This window comes from Bombina bombina, chromosome 3 (genome assembly GCF_027579735.1).
Source record: "Bombina bombina isolate aBomBom1 chromosome 3, aBomBom1.pri, whole genome shotgun sequence".
In the NCBI taxonomy this organism is placed as follows: Eukaryota; Metazoa; Chordata; class Amphibia; order Anura; family Bombinatoridae; genus Bombina; species Bombina bombina.
In genome coordinates, this window is record NC_069501.1 from 1,027,500,233 (window position 1) to 1,027,520,195 (window position 19,963).

Consider the following 19,963-nt stretch of genomic DNA (forward strand, 5'->3'; position numbering starts at 1 on the left):
GCCTAAACAGCATCATCCTGGGAGACATAAGGCTCAGAGGGCAACAAGTTAACTTGACTAAATAGTTGTTATAGATGGGAGACTCCAACAGAGAAGATTTTAGTTTGAAATATTTATGCTAAAATAAGGGAAATATTTTTTATTATATAATAATGCCTAACTTAAGGGAGAAGAGTATACATATACAGTGCATCAGCTTTCACTGACAAGCACAAGAACAGAAAAATAATTAAATAATTCTCTTGGCAAACTCTCTCTTTAAGAGAAGGAAAACTCTTGTGTTTAACACTTATCAGAATGTTCACAACATATTTACAAAAACCTTAACTTAAGGTTTAAACATTATTTAATTTCTTTAGAGAAACGTCAGCCTACCAAAGTGGTCTATACATGCAAACCCACTAAAATATCTTTCCAATCAAGACTAGCTAAACTGGTCCTTTTGTCAGGAAGGTCTCTCTAAGTAGGCTGTACCGCTGACTCACAAAAGAAAACAGCCCCGATACAGGCAGAAAAGAGACGGAGTTACAGAAACTGCAAAGAGTCTAAAATGTCGGCGCTCCATTCCTAGGAGGAGGCGAGGCCATGAGAGCGGCATGGAGAAGAAGCGCAGTTTTTACATCGCACTTCCTTCTACCGCTTAGATTAAGAAACTTACACCTTGGATGTGTTTATGAACAGACGCTATCACAAATCGGTCTCCTGTTGGAGCAAGATTATGATACCGCTCCCTTTCAAGAAGCGGAGGGAGGCACATCATACTTGCCCCATAGGAATGACGCTGACAAAGAAAAAGGCGCGCTCCAAATAGACACCGCTAAAAATCTGAGTGAGAGATTAGCATAGGGGTATGCGCCAAGGAGTTTCTTTTTTTTAATAAAGAGCCCCCAATAGAGTTAATTACTTTTCTTGAAGAAAATTAACCTATAAGTCTCCAATCACATGTAGAATAAAGTGTCTGCTTACTGCCAAAAAATTCCTCCATAAAGGATCTTTGTGTCCCATATTTAAGTGCAGATTTCCTATATTTTGAATTCTTAACCCCATCAGTGCCAGCCTCCTCCCAGAAGACAAAAGGCACTTAACTGTATATCTAGCTGTCCGGCAGGAGGACAGCTCACCTGGTATGAGAGGATGCCACTTCTCACAGAGACCTGTGAAAAAAAGAAAGAACAGAGTAAACCTACTCAGGCTTTCTATACCAGGGCAGCAGCATGTTAGGAAAATGCAGCAAGGCCCACCTCACAAGTTCCTAACTGCTTTAAAGCCACCACTGACCTACTGAAAAGACTAACGTGGAGTACGGCTAGACCCAATCTTGAGAGCAAGATCAGAGCAAACCTACTGTGGCTTTCAAAATAATAAAATCTTGATTGAAGTGAAATAATCCAAACTTCTTCAGACACCAAAAACTTTAATAAATAATTGCAGTTTACAATTAATATTCCCAACAATGGTCTATGATATAGAGATGTGATTCGCAGATCACAAGAACAAAATAGATGCATGATGAAAGAAGGATCTATAATTTACATTTGTGAGAACATACCAATATAAGACATCTTCCGTATGATTCTGTTAATAAGCTGGTTTCCATACAGAGTAATTCTGTCTATGTATATAAAAAGCTTAAAGGGACACTGAACCCACATTTTTTCTTTCATGATTCAGATAGAGCATGCAATTTTTTTTTTTATTATTCTTTATTTGTAACCAGCAATGAATACAAAATCCATAGTATAAAAAACAGAAAACGAAAATATTTTAGTTATCATACATATTATGTCAGCATCAAAGAAAAACAGAAAAAGGATAAATTGAAGAAAAACAATAGCAGGCATACATTAAATGTATATTACAAGTCATATACACAATTAATTGAGCTAAAATATTTATCAATTTACTTATTACTCATTGTTGGAGTTTTTATTCTTTATATATAAAAAAAAGAAGAGAAGAAAAAATAAAGGAAAAGGAGAAAAAATAAAATAAAATAAAATAAAATAAAGAAAGAGAGAAAAAAAAAAAAAAAAAAAGAGGGGGGGGGGGGAGGAAAAGGGAAAAAGGGAAGGGAAGTCCCGATTCTCTCTAACCCTCACCGATTCACCAAATATCCAGCGGAACTATCTGAGTTTTTAGATGGAAAAATCAAATAATCAGTTTCTCTCTCAGAGAATATATTCATTGATTTACCAAATACCGAGCAGAACTATCTCTGAGTTCTTAAATGGAGAAATCAAATAATCAATTTCTCTCTCAGGGAATATCTTAATGAACGGTGCCCATTTATCAAAAAAGTTCCTTACGTCAAGTTCATTATCTATGTTTGTATTTTTTTGTTCTAAAATGTATTGTTTCTTTAGATAATTCCTAATTTCGGGGATAGTTGGTAATGATCTCGATTTCCATTTCTTGCAAATCAAATATCTGGTAGCTAAAATGGACAAGTTTACTAATTTCTCATTAGGCTGACGTCTATCCTCAAATTTTATACATAATATAATCTGAAACAATGACAGAGCTATTAGTTCAATTTTTAATTTATTCTTAAGCCAATATTCTACTCCATAGGTTTCTCAGTCTGGGACATTGCCAGAACATATGAATTAAATCTGCAGCTGGGTAGGAGCATTTGGGGCATTTGTTAAATTCCTGATTTCGAACTCTGAGGCCTCTTTCTGGGGTGAAGTATGCCCTGTGTAAAAGTTTTAAATGTGCGTCACGCCAGTTAGAAGAAAGGGTAGTTTTTACTACTTTGCTCACTGATAATTGAATAGTTTTTGGTACAATATTACTATGTGGAATTAGGGCATTCCAGGTCAGAGCCAGGTTCTCCAAATTAGAGGTTCCTTTATTGATACCCAAAATAAAGTAACAAGGAGCAATGGACATGGAGCTATTTTTAGTTATTGTTAGCCAGTTCTCCAATTTGCCAAGAGTCCAACTCCATCCAACCTTATGGGTAAGATCACAGGCATAATGCCTTATCTGCAGATATGCATAGAAGTCTTTATTTGGCAGATTGAATTCACTCCTTAGCTCTTCAAAGGACTTAACACACTTTCTGTCCTGATCAATTAAATGTATAACCCTATCCAAACCCACGTTATGCCATTTGTTAAAGACCAGAGAGTCTAGACCTGGTTGGAAATTAGGGTTTCCAATCAGGGGAAGGTATTTTGATGCTATACAGTTTATTGAGAGAGATTTGGTTAACTTATACCACGCTTTAAGAGGATTCGTAATGAATTTAAGTTGTTTAATACCTGTTGGGAGGTCTCTTGGCTCAGAGTGCGCCAAAGCTACTGGTGAGAATGGTTTACATATATTTAATTCAAGGTCATTGTTTAAGACATAGTTCTTAAGGAAAATCCAATCTGCTACTATGCGAGCTAGAAAACATAAATTATAAGATCTTAAATTTGGTAATGCTAGGCCTCCCAACTCTCTTGGCATAACCAGTTTAGAGAAGGCTATCTTAGATCGTTTCCCCTGCCAAATAAATCGCCTAATTGAAGAGTTCATTGACCGAACATCTTTTTCAAATAAGATTACTGGGACATTCTGGAGGATGTAAAGCAGCTTTGGGAGTAGAACCATCTTAAATAAGGCTGACCGACCAGATATTGATAGTGGTAGATTTTGCCAGGCTTTAAGCCTTTCTTTTAGGTGAGCAAGCATTGGGGTTACATTTACTTTATATAGATCTCTCAAATCGATTGGGATATGGATTCCTAAGTATTTAAAAGATTCTGTTACCACTCTAAAGGGTAAATCTAAGTTGCTTCTAGTACTTTTCCTAAGCCAGAACAACTCGGATTTTGAAGCATTTACTTTATACCCTGAAAATGCACCAAAGTGATCGGTAATTCACAGGAGCTTTGGAATATTCTGATCAGTATTGGACAAGTAAACAAGTAAGTCGTCTGCATATAATCCAATTTTCATTTCATGGTTTCGGATTTTTATACCCTCCAGAGAACTCCTTATCATGATTGCCAGAGGTTCTATGGCCACATCAAAAAGAAGCGGGGAGAGAGGACACCCCTGCCGTGTACCTCTATTTAATGCAATTGGAGAAGAAATATCACTATTAACAATCAAGCTTGTAAAGGATTGGTTATATAAATTCTCTACGAACTTAGGGAGATTGCCCTTGATCCCAAACTTTATTAGAGAGGTAATTATATGCTTATGAGTTACTAGGTCAAAGGCTTTTTCTGCATCAATTGACAGAATGGCCAGATCCGGGAAGTCCTCTCCCCCCGCCTCCCGTGCAGGTAGCCTCTGAATATATTCCATAGTAACAAGTAGTTCCCTAATTTTTGCTGAAGAGTTGCGATTATTAAGGAAGCCAGCTTGGTCCGGATGGATTACTTTTGATAGGATAGTCTGAAGCCTAGTTGCTAGAATTGAAGTGAGGATTTTGTAGTCCGTATTTAACAGAGCGATTGGTCTATAAGACTCTTTGCGTGTAGGGTCTTTCCCCTCTTTCAAAATCAAAGTAGTGAATGAGGAAGAGAAGGAGGATGTAACCTGTTTATCATTGATAAAGATATCATTATACAAATTGGCCAAGTAAGGGGCTATCTCTGATGATAAAATCTTATAGAACTCATTGGGTAGTCCATCCGGGCCAGCCGCTTTGTTAAGAGAGAGTTTGGTAATTGTTTTTTCAATTTCTTCCCTTGTAATGGAGGAATTGAGACTATCAATCGTTTCAGAAGAAGCTATGGGGTGTGTAATATTATTCCAAAATTCAGTCGCTTTCTCTATGTTAAAATCTTTGCTAGTATATAATTCCTGAAAATATTGATGAAATACGCCTGAGATTTCTTCGGGCTTTGATAAATATTTCCCATTATACTGAATTTTATCTATAGTAGATTTTTTGTTCTCGTTCTTAATTAGTTTGGCTAACATTTTGCCAGATTTATTGCCAAATCTATACATTTTGGCTTGCAGTCTAAGCTCGTTATGGGTTTCCTGAGTTATAATGAAAGTATCTCTTGCAGCTTTGGCGCGTAAATATCTTGCCCAGTGTAATGAGGTTCTTTCAAGTAAAAAAAGGTTATAAGAATTGATCACTGAGTTACAGACTTCCTTCTCTCTTGCCTTCCTTCTCTTGTTTTGTATAGCAGTATATGCAGTGATTTCTCCTCTGAGAACTGCCTTGGCAGTTTCCCAGAAGATATCTGTACGATCTATATAGTTATTATTAAATTGAGCATATTCCTTAAATTTATTCCTAAGCCAATCTTTGAACTTCAAGTCAGTGATAGAATAGTAAGGAAAAAAGAATCGTAAGGTCTTCAATTTCGATTGAGCAAAATTAAGCTCAAGGGAAATAGGCCCGTGATCAGACAGGAAAATCGGCATTATCCCTGTTTTTACCTTTGTTGTAATTAATCGATCATCAATTAAAAACAGATCAATCCTAGATAACGTTTTGTGAGCCTTGGAAAGACATGTGAATTCCTGTGTATCAGGATTCTGAGATCTCCAAATGTCTTGTATAGCAAGATTCTGTTTTATTTTATTAATCATTTTAGAGTCAAGGCTATCTTTCTTTTGTTTTAAAAGCTTGGTGTTTCTTCTAAGTCTATCTATGGGGCAATATGGGGCCATATTAAAGTCTCCCCCCAGGATTAGGTAGCCTTCACTATTTAGAAGGAGTTTGGCCTGAAGCGAATCCCAAAATTCAGGATCAGTTTTATTCGGGCCATAGACATTGCAAAGTGTGTATTTTACTTGACCTATTTTCATTATGACCAGGACATACCTCCCCCCAGGGTCGACCTCAGAACATAAAATCTCCACTTGGGCTCTTTTACCTATAAGTATAGCGACCCCCCGTTTCTTTCCGGAGCTCGCAGCAGCAAAAACTTCCTTTACCCATGATGACTTTAATTTTAGTGATTCCTCTAGGTTTAAATGGGTTTCCTGTATAAATCCAATGTCAGCCTGGGCTTTCCGTAAGTGGGTCAGAATTGCCTTTCGTTTAATGGGGGATGAAATTCCCCCTACATTCCAAGATACAAGTTTAAGATTATCTAGTTTTTGCGTCATTTATCTCTAAACAATATAGAGAGATAAGGGAAGATAGGGGGGCTGAGGAGGGGGAGAGAACCAGGGGGAGAGGATACGGGAAGGGAAAAAAAGGGAGAAAGGAAAAAAAAAAAAAAAAAAAAAAAAGAAAAATTTCCAAGAGAAAAAAAATAGAATAAAGAGAAGGGGATCCCCTATCCCCAAACCTATAGCTGCCTTTGCCATAAACCTGTCCTCTGAGATATTAAAAAAAAATAAAACAGGGTTATATTGTATATTTATGTGTCTAAGGAATTAAAGAGCTTTTCTGCAGCTTGACCATCTTCAAATATATGTGTTGTCTCCTTTACTACCACTCTAAGTTTAGAGGGATAGATCAGAGCAGCTCTGTACCCATGTTGGATAAATTTAGAGCAGATCGGGGCCAGCTCTCTTCTTTTAAGAGCTGTGTCCGCCGAGAAATCTTGAAAAATCAAAATCCTATTGTCCTCTATAAGGATTGGTTGATTTTTACGAAAATATTGCAATAGTAAGTTTTTATCTTGGTAATTAAGTAGTCTTGCGATTACAGGTCTAGGTCTATTACTATCCCTACTGTCTGAGCGGGGGGTACCTATTCTGTGGGCTCTCTCTACTATGATCGGTGGGTGTGTGGGTGGAATTTTTAAAGCTTTAATGAGTGTGTCAGATATAAAAGAATCAAGATTTTCAAATTGTTTTCTCTCAGGAAGACCTATTATTCTTATATTGTTCCGTCTGGAACGGTTTTCAAGATCTTCCAACCTATCAATTATTTTTTGCAAGTTTTTAGTTGAGGTCTCAAGCTTAGCACTATATGAAGTTGCTTGGTCTTCCAAATCTGAGACCCTCTGCTCTACTTCCTGCAACCTATTCGAGAACTGCCTTACCTCTTGAGTTAAGGAGGAGATATCTTGTTTAATTTCAGATTTGAGTGTCTCAAATTTAGGTGCAAGTGCATCTGCAATGTTGGTCACTAAGGTCTGCATATTGAGAGTTTCTGGTAATGCTGCGGCATTAATAGAATTTAATTGAGGGTCAGAAGCCTGATCCTGTATGTTCTTGAGTTTCCTATCCCTCTGCCTACCTGCCATATTCGGAGAAGGTGTTTTAGAAGGGTTAGAGAGGAATTTATCCATATACCACGTGATTAAAAATTTAAGTGAAGAAGGAAACGTTTAATATGACGTTTCTAATAAGTGAGTGCAAAAAAAAAAAAAAAAAAAAAAAGGAGAAAGGAAGTGAAAATGTGATTTGTAGTGTTTAAGGTTATTTAAATAAGAAAAAGTGAGGTTGTGCAGTGTAGGGGAAGTGAGAGACTTGTGTAGTGGGGCACAAAAAGCCTGAAAGTGCAAAAAAAGCTCTAAGCCATTTAGTAATAAACTCCAGCAAAAGTGTAGGGTAATATCGCTCTAGTGCTAGAATAGAATTCTAGGGGAGGAGAAAAGAAAAAAAAAAGAGACAAGGAAGGGGGGAGGGAATAGAGAAAAAGGGAACCTCAGACGAAAAAAATATACAGTCAGTACCAAGAAAAAAAATTTTTTAGCCTAAAAAAAGCATCAAGTCAATTTTTATCAACTGTTGCTCTAATGATTGAGCCTCACAGATATAGGATTATCTACCTCCAAGTATGAAAGGGTGACTCCTATAATTTTAAATTAGAAAGTACCTCTTGATAAATAGTAATTTAGTCCCAATATTGACAATTTAGCCACTATTCACTCTATAATAATTGCAATATTTCTGTTGATAGCTAAGCGTCTCTGTGCCATCTTGTATAATCAGACAGTTTGACAAATGCTTAAATTCAGACAAAATTCCTCCTTATTTCAACAATTAGACTTATAAAAAGTGTCTTGAATCAGCAAACATTGATAAGGTATAAAGTAAGGTTCTAAACCATGGCATGAATCATAAGTATCAATAGAAGGAGGATAGTTAACCCTCCTCCCTAGGGTTTAAGTGGTATAATTAGTTAACTTTACTAATACAGTGCAAATTTACTGAATACATTTACAATTAGAGAAACAAAAACAGAAAAAACAGATTTATCTGCTAAAATACCTCTAAACACATAAGCAGATGATTTAAATGGAAGTAGGTAAGCCACTTCTCTGATACTTGGTAGTCACAGCAGTTCTATTAGGAGCTGAATATCATCCTTATGTAGGTTTATCATGTTTAAAGCTATTTGATTTAGGACAAAAAGAATAAAAAAATTCCTCCCTGTTTCTATACTTAAATTTACAGAAAAAGGGCTTTTAGTTTAACAAACTTTTAAGGGGGACCTTAAAATTAATTACCAAGCTTAGCTAGAAGATGTATCCCTGTGCTTTTTACCTAGGATACATTAACATGCCCATAGATGAGTTATACAATAACAGCAGCCTTATTTACAGAGCAGGTTAGAATTCCATGACTTTCAGCAAGTTGTATCGAAATTTAAATGAGAGGACAAGAAGAAAGGCTACATGCAACTTATGGCATATATATACATAAGTGGCCAAGTATCTCCAAAATTAACCCTTATCCTGCCTTTCCTAAGCAGGCTTTACCAATACAGTACAAATTTACTGAATACATTTACAGTTAGCGGAAAAAAAAAAAAAAAAAACACGTAAATTTAACTGCTAGAATACCTCTAAACACATGAACAGGTTAGATTTCCATGACTTTCAACAAGTTATATCAAATTTAAGTGAGAAAACGAAAAGGGAGGCTACTTGCAACTTATGGCCTATACACATTTGAGTAGCCAAGTATCTCCAAAGTTAACCCTTATCCTGCCTTTCCTAAGCAGAGACAAATACAGAGTGTCTATTAGGACTTTTCACCTCCTCCCTGGTCTGTATAGTTATAAGTTATGGCATTGGGGAGGGGGGCCGCAACCCTTGGGCACAAACAGAAAGTCACTTGAACGTTACCCAATGTTCCACTCTGGGGACCCCTCTGGAACTGCAGGATTCCTCTTCAGCGTAGACCCCCTCACGCAGCACCGGTGGGAGGGGGGTGCGCTCAGTCACAGTTGCCAATTACAACAAAGAGATCCAAGGACCAATGATCAGCGGGGGCGACAGGCTCTGTGAGGGGAACTACGGGCTCCAACAAGGCATACCAGACACCAGTAGCGGTCCGCGTCCCTCACGCAGCATCGGTGGGAGGAGACAGCGGACCGTGAGCAACTGTGAGACCGGCCCCCCTGCAGCAGGCAACAAAGTAGGTAAGAAAGACAGCCCAACTCCGCCAAACCAGCAGCCTCCACACCCGGGCAGAGCAGCGGAGCCCACAGGTACAGTCCAGCAACTGTCACAATTTGGCTTGTTGGAAGATAAGCAGGCGGGTCGTCCCCCCGAATTCAGCAGCCGAGTCAAAGATAGCCTTAGGACAGGCTCTGGAGCAGAAGTCTCTTAGGTTTATCAGAGTCCGACCTCCGTTTCTGAGTCAAGGAGGGTATAAATGGAGTTAGAAAGTTTAGTAGGGAAAGGCTTCTCCCCCTATAACAGGGGAATATGCCCAGTCAGGCCAGAAGGCAGGTCCCCTAGCCGAGGCAGCATGCAATTTTGTGCGATATTCAGAGCATGCAATTTTAAGCAGCTTTCTAATTTACTCCTATTATCAATTTTTCTTTGTTCTTTTGCTATCTTTATTTAAAAAGCAGGAATGTGATGCATAGGAGCCGGACCATTTTTGGTTGAGAACCTTGGTTATGCATGATTATTGGTGGGTAAATGTAAGCCTCCAATAAGCAAGTGCTATCCACGGTGCTGAACCTAAAATGGGCTGGCTGCCAAGATTTACATTCCTGCTTTTAAAATAAAGATATCAAGAGAACGAAGAAAAAATTGATAATAGGAGTAAATTAGAAAGTTGCTTAAAATTGCATGCTCTATCTGAATCATGAAAGAAAAAATGTGGGTTGTGTCCCTTTAAGTATATTAAGTGGTTTCTAAGACAGGGGAATCGAACAATTGTGTTTCAATTTTATATCATTAAACATAAAACATAGTAAAACAAAACAAAAAGAACAACAAAAACAAGTTTAGAGTGTGAATTTTATATATTTGGTTAAGATTTTTATAGAAATGTGGCTAAATTAGTTTGTGCTCCAATCCAAGGATCAAGATGAGGTCAGGTTATTATGGTCATAACCCTAAATTGCCAGAATATAGGATATTGAGAATTAAGTGCAAGATTTGCTACTGCTTCATAAGATAGGTAAATCATGTAATGAGAAATCTACTATGTTCCAGAAATAAAGTTCACTTTAAGTTACTCATAGTACCTCACAGAATGTTAAACAACTGTAGATCATAAAGTGAGTCAAAAGACAGTACTAAAAACATTGAGGTGAGGAAGCTGGTGTTAAGAAAATCAGGGAGCTAGGTAACCATATAGATGCTTTTCTAGGTGAATTATTGTCCCATGTATGAGGTATATATATAACTAAGAGCAGCGGCAATACTGAACATGGCCAGAGTACGTATGTAAAAAGAACTTGTTGGGATATCAGCAGAGTAAGGGGACTTTAAAGAATAGAGGAAAAAAACTTGTTACTACTGAATAGGTAGCAGAATTATAACAGTAGAGTGATAAGAATACACACACATTTCTTCCTTATAGCGATCGTGAGCTGGGTAATTCAAAAACCAATAGCATAAAAAACATACAAAACAACAAACTTTTTGGTGTTCCTACCAAACATAACATACATGTATATCTAAATTCAGGCAGTCTGACATGGTAAACTTATATGTAGAGTCCACTGAGTATGCAGATTTAAATATAGAAGTAACATTGATAGGGTTTGTAGCAATATTCATAACCACAGAAATTATTATGAGTTTTGTGCAACGATATACATAAACTTCTTTATTTGAATTAGTGGGGCCTGACTATGCTGATACAAAGGAAAGGTTTATAGTTCAGCCAATACCCGTAGCTAAATGGGTCCTACACTGCTTCCAGCAGTGGTGCATCTTGCGAGTACAGCGACAAAGTGATCTCCGCCAGTCCGTGTCCTGCTTCTTTTTTTGTGAGTCTCTTGTCCACATTGACAGACCTGTCCAGTTTGAGCTTGGTGGCTAGTTGTGAAGGCATGATTTTAACATTATATTTATGGCAATCATGCAAGCCCCCATGTATAATGAAACGCAAATATTGTGAGCTGAGAGATACCTCCTCTGCCACTGCTGGGTTAAAAGTGATGTTGGCGGCTTTCTCTTCAATGCTGGATCTGAGGTCTACGTCTAGAGCAGTCGCCGGAGAAGACATGGGTACTATGACAGGCTCCAACAGGTTCAAGCATGCGGGAGTTATCCCAGTCTCGGATGACGTCGCCTCCTCACCACTCTGAACAAGCTGAGATAGTGAGGCCGTTGTCTGTCCCCCAGGTATAGGATCTGGTAGTAGTTGCCGAAGACTGTGACGTAGGTCCATGCTGACTGGGTACAGATTTCTTGAGGTGGGAAGATTGCTCTGGTATCCTCACCATTGTGCAGAGATACGTGCGGCAAGAGCATGGCCTTTATTTCAGCAAGGATATAGTTGCCGGTGCTTGCTTCTTTACTGATGGACAATTCCATTGCGTAAGGTCAGGAAGGAGGATAATATTTAGATACAAAACTATATACAGCGTGGCAGCAGAATACACGCCACAGCGCCAGATGGCCTTCTTAGTTTTATGATGCGACCGGGGGCTAGGGCTGATGGAGCGCCCTACACACTTGTAGTCTCAACTGGCGATGACCAGAGCAGGGTCTCCCAGTAAGATATATGATGTTGGGGTCTGGATGGTCTCTAAATATTTCAAGAAAGGCCACTTATTTGGCTGATGGTAGCGGAGCTCATGTAGCTTGCTTCCATCCAGAAGTCCCGCCCACCGGAAGTCAGGGGAGTGGTATTTAACAGCTTTGCTGTGGTGCTTTTTGCCACCTCCTGCTGGACAGGAGAGATATTCCCACTAGTAATTGACCTCGTGGACTCACCATATCTTAGGAAAGAAACATTAATTTGTTAATAGTTTTTTTTAATGATATCTAGGTAAATATACGCGTCATTGTTATATTCAAGCTTCAATGTGGTCTTTTGCCACGATCGTTTAGATGTAATTTGGGCTGCCTGCTGCATTTTGTAGGAAAGCTAAGAGTTCAATATATATACTGCTTCTGGACAGTACCAATTCTGCTCCTCTAGCACAGAGACTGACACCCACAATTGGGGCACAGTCTTCAAGAGATTTCAACCATCATACAATATTCAAAACGTTATAAGGAAGTAATCCATATTAACAGAGATAAAGATCATACTTTGCATGTGGGACTCATATGCATTATTTAGGGCACTGGTTTTCAAACCTGTCCTTAGGCCTCACTACCAGTCTACATTTTGAGGATATCTGAATAAGAGCACATGTGAAATAATCAGCTGATTAGTAAACATGGTTATTTTTAGTTTAAATATTTTTATTGGGTACATTGGTTTTACAATAGTGCAAAATATATTCTAAGCAACAGATAAACAGTTTCCAAGAAATATACAAAATGTTAGAACAATGACCCATCTTTTCCAATGAAAAAGTAGAAACAAAATTATAGCAACAATTACAGATGCATATAAAAGGACAGGATGGGCAAAGGGAGATGGGAAGGGTATTCAGGCGGGGCTGGGATGGGGTATGAGTAAGGATATCCTATCATATTCATAGCATTTCAGAGTATCTCTCTAGGTCTGATAGACAAAACAAGACAAGTTAATACAATTCAATAAATAATATGCATATTTCTAGTCATTTCGGTCTAATAAGATACTAAATTGTCAGACGTTATTATAAAGCCTTTGTTCCCATAGGAATAGTATATTGGTTATGAGGTCTTGTTTGCCTAGATAACAATAGTGCATTTTCTCGAGCGAGATTGTATGGTTTACCTCTGAGACCCATTGTGCTAAAGTGGGTGTCTCGTGTCTTCTATAATCTGGGAATCAACCTCTTAGCACAGGTTAGCATTATGAGAAGTAGTTTTTTTACGGTAAACACAAGGGAGATGCGGAATGTGATTGAGGAGAATAATGCAAGGGTTAAGTGAAATATTTGTGCCCAAAATACGGTTTATATTTTGTTCTACTTGTGGCCAGAAGTCAACAAGATTAGGGCAAGACCACCAGATATGGGCCATAGAACCCACCTCCCTGCATCTCCTCCAGCAGCTAGAGGAAGCAGCAGGATATATAACTCGTAGGCGTTGAGGTGTTAGGTACCATCGGGCTATTATTTTGTAGTTCAGCTCAGACATAGCTAGAGAGGTAGAGGAAGAGTGAGTTAGACGGAAACGTTTCCAGTCTTCATCATCTAGGTCATTCAATAACTCTTCGTTCCACCTCGCCAAGTATGTAGGTCATTTTTCTGGAAAGGAACCTCTAAGGATTTTATAAATCATAGAAAGATGTACTTTTTTAATATTCGGGTTGATACAAAGCTGTTCAAAGGAAGTTAACGTCCTCAATACCTCTTGTTTGTATGGGCTGTTATTAATGGCATGTCTGATTTGTAAATATGCGTACCAATTATGGAATGGAGACCCTAGTTCATCATTAAGCAGAATTCTATCTTTGACACCGGACGAGTCTGTGATTAAATATATTGGGAGATTCTGTAGAAGCTTATTTGCATTAGCATGGGTAAAGAGACTATGTTGCAAAAACAGGTGATTGCGAAATATCGGAGTTAAGGGGGATACTGAAGTGGACACTCCTTTCATATGAGTAATAATATAATCCCATATCTCGAGAGTGGCTTTAATGTAACCGTTGCGTTGTAATGTATGGGGTCTGGAGTTTTGTGGGAGCCAGGCTACGTCTCTCATATGTTTAACTTGGGACAGATGGCTCTCAATTTGTACCCACAAATTAGTGGGGGGAGAATGGTTCCAAGAGATTATCCTAGTTAAATGTGCTGCTCTATAGTAATTGGTTATATTAGGGACGTTAAGACCCCCATCCTCTTTGCTGAGATATAAAGTGTGTTAGGCTATTCTGGGACGCTTATAAGACCAGATAAAATAATTTATCAGTCCTTGTTGTGTCCTGAGATAAGTATTGGGCAGGGCCATCAGTAGTGTTTGAAAAAGGTATAGGTATTTAGGTATTATCATTTTCACCGTATTGACCCTACCCAACCACAATAAATGTCCTTTATGCCAGGTTTCTAACAAATTTTTAATAATTATTTGGAGAGAAATAAAGTTATCGGAAAATAATTTATGGATATTTATTGGGATTGTCAGTCCTAAATATTTAAGTTTATCTGTGATAGTGAATTTTGTGTGCTGTGTGATGGCCTGTATTTCCTGTGATGACAGATTAATTGGCATCAGTCCAGACTTTTCCATATTAATGGAAAAATTGGAGACTTGTTTATAGCTTTCCAGTGTCTCGATTAAAACGGGTAATGTAGTTGTTGGGGATTGTTAAGAATCACGTCGTCCGCAAACAGAAGGCATTTCTGAGTGATGTTATCATATTGTGTGCCTTGCATGCCTGGGTTATTTCTGATTTGTGTCGCTAGTATTTCTACTGTGAGGGCAAATAGTAAGGATGAAAATGGACATCCTTGGCGTGTGCCGTTAGAAATGGGAAAGGATTGTGATATAGTATTGTTTATTTTGACTTTTGCACTAGGTTCATGGTATAAGGCTTGGATCCTGGTAATGAACGTATCAGAAAAGCCGAATTTCAACAGGGTGTACCACATAAACTGCCAGTCCACCCTGTCAAAAGCTTTCTCCGCATCAGTGGAAAGTAGGGCTAGAGCAGTGTGATTATCGTGTTTTGTAGGGAGTGTAGTAGCCTTATAGTGTTGTCTTTTGCCTCTCGGCCTCTAATAAAACCTACTTGATCTGGGTGAACAATTTTAGGCAGGATTACATTCATACGATTTGCGAGTATTTTGGGATAAACTTTTATATCTATGTTTATAAGCGATATTGGTCTATAATTGCCTACATGGTCTTTTGCTTTGTCTGGTTTTGGGATGACAGTAATTAAGGCTTCTAGCAGGGATTTGGGAAGGGTGTTACCCTGATCAATGGCAGTAAAGAGTGTATATAGATGTGGGCTTATCTGCTCCTGAAGGAGTTGGTAAAACTTTGCTGTGAGGCCATCAGGACCGGGGGACTTGCCATTAGGTAGTGCATTTATTGTGGATTTGATGTCTCGCAGTGTTATAGGGGAGTCTAAAAATTGCCTGTCTTCATCTGTAATAGAAGGAGTTTCCACAGTTGCTAGGTATGCTTCTATTTTATTAGTTTTATCGGGAGTTGTGACATTCTTTAGGTTATATAGATTAGTCTAGTAGGAAACAAAAGAGCCTGCAATATCCTCATTTTTGGAAATAGATTCCCCTGAGGCTTGTGTAAGAGACCTAATGAATGTAATATATTATTGTTTTTTAAGTGATCTGGCTAGAAGACGTCCTGCCTTATTACTCTCTACAAAAAAACTTTGATTTGGTAGTCAGGGCTCTCATGTGTGCGTTTTGTATGAGGAATGTTTTGAGATTTTCTCTTGCTTCAGTTAGTTTAGAAAGTTTTGAGGTGGATGTTGGGTCTAATTTATGAATGGCCTCTTGGGTGGTTAGGTCATCTGTCAGTAAGGTGAACTGGGCCGACCAGAGTTTACGTTGCTTAGCATTATGTTTTATTAGTATACCTCGGATATAGCATTTATATGCCTCCCAATTATTTGCGGGCGACGTGTCCTCGGGTTTATTTATGGAGAAGTATTCATCTGAGAATTTTTTAATTTCATCTACTGTTTCTTGACTTGTGAGGATGGAGTCATTAAGTCTCCAGTTGAATGTGTTTTGAGGTTTGCTAGACCACCTGCATTTGGTGGAAACCATACTATGGTCAGACCAGGATGTGTGAGGGATTTTTGAGTGTATGAGGTTGGATAGAAGTGTCTGGTTACAGAGAATATAGTCTAATCTGGAATATGAATGTTGCGGATGGGAGAAGGTGTAATCCTTCCTAGTTGTATGGACTGTTCTCCAGGTGTCAAACAAATAAATAGATTGGAGGGCTGCGCAGTTATTTTTCAGTAAATTATTACGGAGATATGATTTCCCCGTGGATGTGCCCAATATAGGGTTCATAGGGAAGTTTAGATCCCCACCTAGAACAATCGGGCCTTTAGAGATGTCTAATAATGTGTTGATCAGGGACCTGAAAAAATGGGGGGTGGGTTTATTTGGAGCGTAAATGTTGGCCAGAGTAACCGGGTTCCCATAGCAAAGTCCGACCAGGATCAGGATTCTACCCTCTTTATCAGTGTATTTTTGCAAAAGTTTAAAGGGAATATTGCGCTTGAGGGAAATGCTTACTCCATTTTTCCTATGGGGGCCCGAACTACAGAAGTGTTTGTCGTAGTATCTCGTGGAAAGTGTAGGTTCACTATGTTTTTTTAAATGAGTTTCCTGGATCATGACAATATCTAACTTTTTTTTTATAAAAGTCATAGTAAACTATAGATAGTTTTTCCGCTGATAGGAAGCCTTTGACATTTTGGGTCACTTTGTGTAGTGTACCCACTTCTTGGTGTGATGACATGTTCATTGATGACTAGAAATTCTATTATAAGTAGATAAGTGTACTAGAGAGAGCTGGATAGGATATTGGGATAAACGGGTATTAGAGAATAGGTAATAAGAAAAATAATCTGGTGTGGTTAATAAATGGGAAGATATCTAAAAAGGATTTAGTTCAGGAGCTGTGGCAGTACAAAGACTGCACAAATCTGGACTGTGTATTAAAGAACTTGGGAGCTTTTTTTTACAAACCGGGTGTCTGTATAGCTCAAGACCTTAGGTTAATTACTTATTTAGTAAAGGTGTCGTATCTTATATCATTAGGGTGTTATAACATTGATTCATGGGACACTGATATTGCTGTTGTGGGGACATTAAAGTTAAAATTGTTTGTTCTATACAGTTAGACCTATGAAATCAGTGAAAAGCAATGGATAAAGTTGTACATTTCCTGCAAGTAAAGGTATCAATATAGCATTGGTATTCCGATTTCAGAGATAAACATTGTTTCCTAGAGTAAAACTAAACACAATGTACATGGTTTCTAGAGCATAAAAATATTAATCTAACATATCAACTTAAATGTCAACTCATATTGAATAAAACCTAATCTCTGGTGCCTTTTAGTGTCCTAGATCATAACATAGGTGTATATCCCTTGTTAAGACGTAGTGTTAATCAATTCTGTGGTATATAGAGGTAATTTGAGCAACGTGTAATTTGAATGAGAGCGTGGTCAACACGTTGTGTTACTGTTCAAAGTAAATCAGTGGTGCCAGACAGTGTAAAATGCCGAAATGTAAGAGCTCATGTTCATATTAGTTTCAAATATAAATCTAGGACTCAGAGCGTGTTTGTGTAATATATAAGGCAAACCAGCTATTAGGGTCAGTGAGGCAACTATTTTACAAATTTCGCCCCGAAAATATACATTACAATTCAGAGTAGAAGAATATCTATGTTAAATTGCAATTAATATAACCAAACTATAAACCTGAACATGAATTTGAACTGAAACTGAAATAGCACCCTTGTATTAAGTTGAAGGCAAAACTAATTCCTCCTATATGCAAAAGAACCTGTAACATCATAGAAATTATCTACAATCTGTCTATAGAGTAGATTTGTTAAGATAATCATAGAACTCAGGGTTAAATTAAAGCAACCTGTGGTCGCTGGACTCAAAAAAAAAAAAAAAAAAAAAAAAAGGTCAAACCGTCATATTTACTCAGCCTGGGGATTCTGTGTCCATTTCTTCCAAATTGGACAGAACAGTTTGTGTTGTTTAGATGGCAAGTCCGGTCCTGGACGTCTTTGGGTTTTAGGGCTGTTCTGTCCGTTTAGTAGCCTATGAGATGGTTGTGTCTCCTTTATCAGGTTGTGAAATGTTCATCAAATTACAAAATTTGCCTATGTCAGACAAAGAGGCACATTCAATTTTTTTGCCATTTTCACGGTAATTACCGATGTAGGAAATTCCCATCTGTAGGGGATGTTTAGTGAACGTAGATGGGTGGTTAGAGCCAGAAAGTCTTCTCTTTTGGAGAGTTCTTAGGGAAAGATCCTGATATATTTGAATTCGATGTCCTCGGAACATTATTGCTTGTAATTTCCTTGCGATATTATATATTTCTTCTTTTTGCCTGTAGTTTTGAAAGTGAACAACAATGTGTCTTGGTGGAGAGTCTTCTGGTGGTTTAGGACGTAATGCTCGGTGAGCTCTATAAAGTGGTATTGTAGGGTTGTCGTCTGTGTTGTCTCCTGTCAACTCTGTGAAAAAGGCTTGTAGATGGTCTTGAATTTCATTATTCAACACTGTTTCCGGGACTCCTCTAAATCGAAGATTACCTCGTCTAGAACGATTTTCCAAATAGTCTATTTTGTCTTCCAGATCTATTTTGTTGTGATTGTCTTGATGAGAGGCCCGCTATTTTTTGTGACATAAATTCATGCTCTTCCAAGGAGTCAACTCTGTGGCCTAGGTCATTAATCTCCTTCTTTAAGCCAGCGCATTCATCTTTAATACAGGATTTAAGCTGCTCGATGAAGGCTTCCATAGCTTTATAGGTAATTGGGGTGTCATCTCTGTTCTCTTTTGTTGATGGAGACAATTAGGATTATCCGTCAGGTCACTCTGATCATCATCAGTATGAATCTGTGTAACTTCAGAGTCTCTTTTGCTTGGTCTGTGTGCTTAAAGAAAACATTTACTGCACTTTGGCTGTTCTGTGGCAGTTTTTGCATTTTGTCATGTCTTGGGGTCTTTCTTTGTGACATGTTGTAAGCTATGTAGTAGTTTATGGGTAGAGAGAAAGGTATTTGTTGTCGGTTTCCTGAAAGGGCTTCTTATATATGACCCAAGAACACTATACCCCCCGGGGAGTTTGCCCTCACAGGGTGATCGCGGAAAATGGAATAGGGGGTATGACCCGTTACTACAATAAGCAAAGGGAAAGGGGATGGGGGTGTGTGTTCTAAAAGGTTAACGACTGATGACAATAGCGTATCTCAATGCCTCAATGAAGAGCTTTGATATATATAACAGACACTGAAAGCGCTACAGAAATTACAGCACAAGCAGGAGACACACTGAGGTGCAACTATATCTTTGGAACTGTTCAGATGCTTGCTGGGGTGCTGAATAGTTAGCAAAATGTCAATCCTGTGTGTAGTAAAGGTGCACTCACTATGTTTAAATGTTCCTCGCTAGGTGTATGATAGAGCTGTAGCTGTGGAGATGACGTTTATCTTGCTTGTTTCTATCTCACAACATGGGCAATGGGTGTCACTGCAGTGTCTCTACACATATTAATGAGGCGCCATTTTATTTTAATGTGCGTCATGAATGAGATATACAGTTCAGTGACTACTTATTCAAGCATAATTTTACATGGATGCTGTTTTCATCAGGCAATCTGTTCTGGAACCAGTACTATCAAAGAGATCCTACCTCTGAGATGGAGCCTCCCCTCTATCAGGGGGATATAGAGAGCATCGTAATTGTGTCCCACACTCCTTACCGATCAGCCGAAACAAAATGAAGGAAGATGTTCTGCTATGAGCGACAGCACCGGGCAGCTGATTTGTCTCTCTGCAGGTGTCAGTCTCAGCCCGTGCTCAGACGTTCGTGTGTGAGCTTGATCGTGCGTAATGTAATGTAAGAGGCGCGATCCATTATAGGCCTCCAGCCTGTCGGTCAATTTGCTCAGACGTGCAGAAAACCACCTCGACCTGATTGCAGGTCTTTTGGAGTGAGATCCTCAAGTCGAGGTGTTAGGTCCTATGGTATATCGTTGTCTCTGATAGTGGTGACACCCG